The 5,783-nt window shown below is 37.0% G+C and overlaps 1 pseudogene; it reads left to right on the forward strand.

The window, feature by feature from the left end:
- The first annotated feature begins 1,380 nt into the window (after nt 1-1,380).
- Nucleotides 1,381-2,261, forward strand: LOC150039159 (large ribosomal subunit protein uL18 pseudogene; annotated as a pseudogene).
- The last annotated feature ends 3,522 nt before the right edge of the window (nt 2,262-5,783 follow it).

Raw genomic sequence — 5,783 nt, forward strand, 5'->3', positions numbered from 1 at the left:
ATGCATATGACAAATGTTAGAACTCCGTGGAGAAATAATTCAATCTAGAGTTACAGTCATAGACTTCAACATACATACCTCTACCATTAATTAATACACCAGTAGATATAAAATCAGTAAGACTGTTGTTCTGCTGGATGTAATTGACACAGAATGCTGTATGCAATAGCAGTCACACACACATTCTTACATTTAAAATGGAACAATCCCCAAGACTAACCACATTCATAACTATAAGACTAAAGCAACAAATAGACAATATTAGAAATCACATGAAATATGCTTTGAGATCGTAATGGAATTAAACAAGAAGTCAATAATAGAAAGTAGTTGGAATATCCCAAGTATATGGCAATTCACCATTAAACTTCTAAATAACTCATGTTCACAGGAGAAACCGTAAGAGAAATCTAAAGGATTTAGAACTAAACAAATATAAAAATATATGACATGTCAAAATGTGTGTAAGCAGCAAGAACGGTACTTATGGGGAAATTTATATTATTGGGTAAAAATATTTTTAAAAAGAACTAATATCAGTAAGTCAAGATTTCATGTTAAAAGATTAGAGGACAAAAATAATACAACTGTAAAGCAAGCTGAAGAAAAGCAATAATATATACTATAGGTAGAAATCAAGAAACCTGAATATTGGCACCAAAAAGGAAAGAGAGACAATATGCTATCACGAGAATAACAAACAGATTAATAGACCAAGCAGACCTGAAACACATGTATATATGTGTGGTGTGTGACACACACACACACACACACACACACACACACACACACAAACATATACGAACAAAAGCACACACATGCTGATCTTTAACAAATGATGGTAGAAACATTGGATACAGAAAGACAAAAAATATTTTTTATAAATTTAGATGATAAACTTTTTTACAGAAAGTTACTCAGAATGGACCACAGCCCTAAATGTATAATAGAAAACTATAAAGATTCCAGGAGATAAAATAGGAAGAAATCTAGGTGACTTAATCTTTTAAATTTATTTTATTTGTTTTCTTACCTTAAGTAGCTGAAATGAGACATTCCAATTCAGAAAATCAGTTTACAAACATCAAGCATCCGATCAGTATTACTTCTTCCATCTTTCCTCCCCCTGTCATCTCAACCCCAACCAACCCTTAGGTGACTTTTGATCTGGCCATGAGTTTTTGGTAGGCCACCAAAACCATTATCCATGAAAAAAAAAAGATAAGTCAAATTAATTAAAATTGAGCAATTCAGAGTGTGGAATGTGGCTCATGTTCAAATACTTGCCTAACAAGATCCAGGCCCTGATTCAATTTCTAATACAACTCCTGTCATCAAATTTTAAGCAATTTTACTTTACAAAAAAAAAACTGGGGATCTCTAATCTGCAGGATGGGGTTTGTTAAAGTTGTCAAGAATAAGGCCTACTTTAAGAGATACCAAGTGAAATTTAGAAGACGTCAAGAGGGCAAAACTGACTACTATGCTCGGAAACGCTTGGTGATCCAAGACAAAAATAAGTACAACACACCCAAATACAGGATGAGAGTTCGTGTAACCAACAGAGATACTATTTGTCAGATTGCTTATGCACGCATAGGAGACATGATCGTGTGTGCAGCATATGTGCACTAATTACCCAAGTACGGTGTGAAAGTAGGCCTCACCAATTATGTGGCTACTTATTGCACTGGCCTGCTGCTGGCCCACAGGCTTCTCAATAGGTTTGGGATGGACAGGATCTACGAAGGCCAAGTGGAGGTGACTGGTGATGAATACAACGTGGAGAGCATTGCTGGAAAACCTGGTGCCTTCACCTGCTATTTGGATGCAGGCCTTGCCAGAACTACCCCTGGCAATAAAGTCTTTGGTGCCCTGAAGGGAGCTGTGGATGGAGGCTTGTCCCTGGCTATGATTCTGAGAGCAAGGAGTTCAATGCAGAAGTACATCGGAAGCACATCATGGGTCAGAATGTTGCAGATTATATGCGTTACCTAATGGAAGAGGATGAAGATTCGTACAAGAAGCAGTTCTCCCAGTACATAAAGAACAATGTAACTCCAGACATGATGGAGGAGATGTACAAGAAGGCTCATGCTGCTATAAGAGAGAACCCAGTCTATGTGAAGAAGCCCAAGAGAGAAGTGAAGAAGAAGAAGAGGTGGAACCGTCCCAAGATGTCCCTTGCTCAGAAGAAAGATGGGGTAGCTCAGAAGAAGGCAAGCTTCCTCAGAGCTCAGGAGTGGGCTGCTGAAAGTTAAACCAAGTGATTTTCTATGAAGATTCTTTTTCAAAAAGACAATAAACTTATTGACAAGCAAAAAAGAAACTGTTACGAATTAAAAGGCAAGCTAAGACCAGGAAAACAATACCTGCAAAACACATGTGGAAATATTTTTAAAATACGTTTTGTACCTATATAATTACATAAAATATTCTTAAAATTCAACAGTAAACAAAATAAATCTCCATTCTCAACATGGATGAAAGATCTGAACACCTCACCAAAGATGAAAAACAGATGGAAATGAATATAGGAAAAAAATACATCTGGCGGGGAGTTTGGCCTAGGATTAGAGTGCTTACCTAGCATGCACAAAGACCTGGGTTCAATTCCTTGGTACCACATACATAGAAAAGCTGAAAAGTGGTGCTGTAGCTCATATGGTGGAACCCTAGTCTTGAGAAAGCCCAAGGACAGTTCTCAGGCCCTGAGTTTAAGCCCCAGGACCGGCAAATAAACAATTGAGAGCACCATATGCAGAAAAATATAAAGCCACTAGAACACACATGTACTGCTATTGAGAATTCAGAAATGGAATAGCCACTCTGGAAAATGTTTTAAGTATTTCTCCTGAGGCGAAACATGTCTTTTATATACCACCTTGCAATTCAACTCCTAGGTATTTATCTAAGAGAAATAAAAGCATGTTCACAGAAAAACTGGTAATAAATATTACAGTGGCTTAATTCATAATCACAAAGGCAACATATAAAGTCCTTCAGCAGGCAAATACATGAAATGTGTTTCACTTTACCATGAAAGAAATCATCCCAATCATAATTTTAAAATAGTAATAAATACGCCATAGCTGAATTGCTCATGCATTGTACAAAATGATTTTTAAAAAGTCAGCCTCAAAAGATTGCATATTGTTTGATTCCAATTGTGACATTCTGAAGTCAACAGTACAAAGACAAAAATCAAGTGATTCTCAGGAGATGGGGTATAGGGATAAGATAATTGTTGTCCCAGGCAACAGAAATGTTCTATACCTTGATTTTTTATTAGTGGTGTCATGAATATACATACATTTATCAAACAAATAGGAGTTTCCACTAAAATGCTTGATTTTAATTAGGGAAATTTTAGCTGAACAAACCTATTAGTTAAATTTGTCTTCTATATAATTAATTCAAATATTTTGTCATAAAAGTTGCATTTTGTCAAAAGCTTTTCCTGCATCTGAGATTATTGATTGAGATTATCAAAAGATTTTTGTCCTTGATTCTACTTAAGTGCTGAATTATGTTCATTGATTTACATATGTTAAAGAATGCATGCATCTGTGAAATAAAACCAATTTGATCATGTTGTTTGATCTTTACATGATAAATTCAGTTTGAATTTTACTGAGAAAATTTCATCAGTGTTCATCAAATAGGTTATTCTCTCTCCTTCTCACTCTCCCTCTCCTTCTCGCTCTCCCTCTCCCTCTCCCTGCCCCTCTCCTCCCTCTCCCTTTCTCTCTTCCTCTCCCTCTCTCCCCTCCCTTTCCCCCTCTCTGTTGTTGTTGCATTCTTTTTTTCCATATATTTTATTGTAATTAATAGAAGGGTTACATTATATTTGCCAGATAGAAGGTACATTAATTCACATACATTGATACCCTTTCTCATGTCTTGGTCCCCATTTCCATACCCCCCACCCCCACCCCTCATCTTGTTTCCCCCCCTTCCCTATCCAATTTCAAATAACCAAATACAAATACATCCAACATATCAGATAACAAAGTAAGATACTGTAACAATATGAGATAATCAAGGGATAGCAAAAGAGATGAGAGATAACATAGTACGTTAAGGACAACAATCACTCATTATATGACTTTTGTTTCTATATCCTAGGGGTCCTTTCATTTAGTGTCCTACTATATGGCCTTATGTATCTAGGTTTTGCTCTATTCAAATCTCTGCTAGGAGAGCCCAAGGTTTCTACTGATTATGACAAATGAGGGAAACCATTGAACCTAAGTTCCTTTGAGTCTGGCTTACTTCACTTAATATGATTTTTTCTAAGTCTTTCCATTCCCTAACAAATGGGGTGATGTCATTCTTTCTGACACCAGCATAGAATTCCATTGTGTACAAATACCACATCTTGTTGATCTACTCATCAACTGAGGGACATCTGGGTTGGTATCTTTGCTATGGTAAATAGTGCTACAATGAAACATCGTTGTGCTAGTGGATTTAGTCTGACCTTGTTTCTGGACAATTCGGTAAATGCCTAGAAGTGGAATTGCTGGGTCATAGGAGAGCTCTATATTTAGTCTTACTGCTTTCCATAGTAGTTGAACAAGTTTGCACTCCTACCAGCAGTGTAGTAGTGATCCTTCCTGGCCCCATCCCCTCCAACATCTGTTGTTATTAGTTTTCTTGATCCTGGCCATTCTAACTGGAGTGAGGTGGAATCTTAGAGTTGTTTTGGTTTGCATTTCTTTTATGACCAGAGATGTTGAGCATTTCTTCATGTGTCTATAGGCCATTTTTGTTTCTTCTTCAGAGAAGACTTTCTTTAAGTCTTTGGCCCATCTTTTAATGGGATGGTTGTTTCTTTGGAGATTAGTTTTTGAGCTGTTGATATATTTTAGGTAAGAGGCCTTTATCCATTGTGTGGTCGGTGAAGATCTTCTTCCATTCTGTAGGCTTCCTAATTAATTTACTAGCTATGTCCTTTCCCTCTTTGCAGATGACATGATTCTGTATTTAAAGAATCCTATAGACTCCACTCCCAAGCTCCTTGAGCTGGTTCAAAACTTTGGAAGGTTAGCAGGGTATAAAATTAACCTTAAAAAAAATCAATCGCCTTCCTCTACGCCAACAATTAAGAGGAATGAGGCAACAATCAGGAAAGCAACTCCTTTTGCAATAGCTTCAAAGAAAATAAAGTACTTAGGAATTACCTTAACAAGAATGTAAAGGACCTTTTTGATGAAAACTTTAAAACCCTGAAAAAGGAAATTAAAGCAGAACGGAGGAAATGGAAAAACCTCCCATGCTCCTGGATTGGAAGAATCAACATCGCGAAAACGACAGTCTTGCCAAGGGCTATCTACAAATCCAACGCAATACCCATCAATATCCTAATGTCATTCTTTAAAGAAATAGAAGAGGCAATCCAAAATTTCATATGGAATAATAAAAGACCCCGTATAGCAAAATACTTCTTAGCAGAAAGAACAGCACAGGAGGAATTTCAATTCCAAACTTTAGACTCTATTACAGAGCTATAATCATCAAAACATCTTGGTGCTGGCACAAGAACAGGCCTAAAGTCCAATGAAATAGAACTGAGGACCCAGATATTAAACCATGGACCTATGGCCACCTAATCTTTGACAAGGGAGCCAAAAAAATAGAATGGAAGAAAGACAGCCTCTTCAACAAGTGGTGCTGGCAGAACTGGTTAAGCCCCTGCAGAAAACTAAAGTTGGATCCTTCTTTGTCACCCTGCACTAGAATTAACTCCAAATGGATCAAAGACCTGGAGGTAAAAGCTG

This window comes from Megascapheus bottae, unplaced genomic scaffold (genome assembly GCF_031878675.1).
Source record: "Megascapheus bottae isolate mThoBot1 unplaced genomic scaffold, mThoBot2.hap1 HAP1_SCAFFOLD_401, whole genome shotgun sequence".
Lineage (NCBI taxonomy): Eukaryota > Metazoa > Chordata > Mammalia > Rodentia > Geomyidae > Megascapheus > Megascapheus bottae.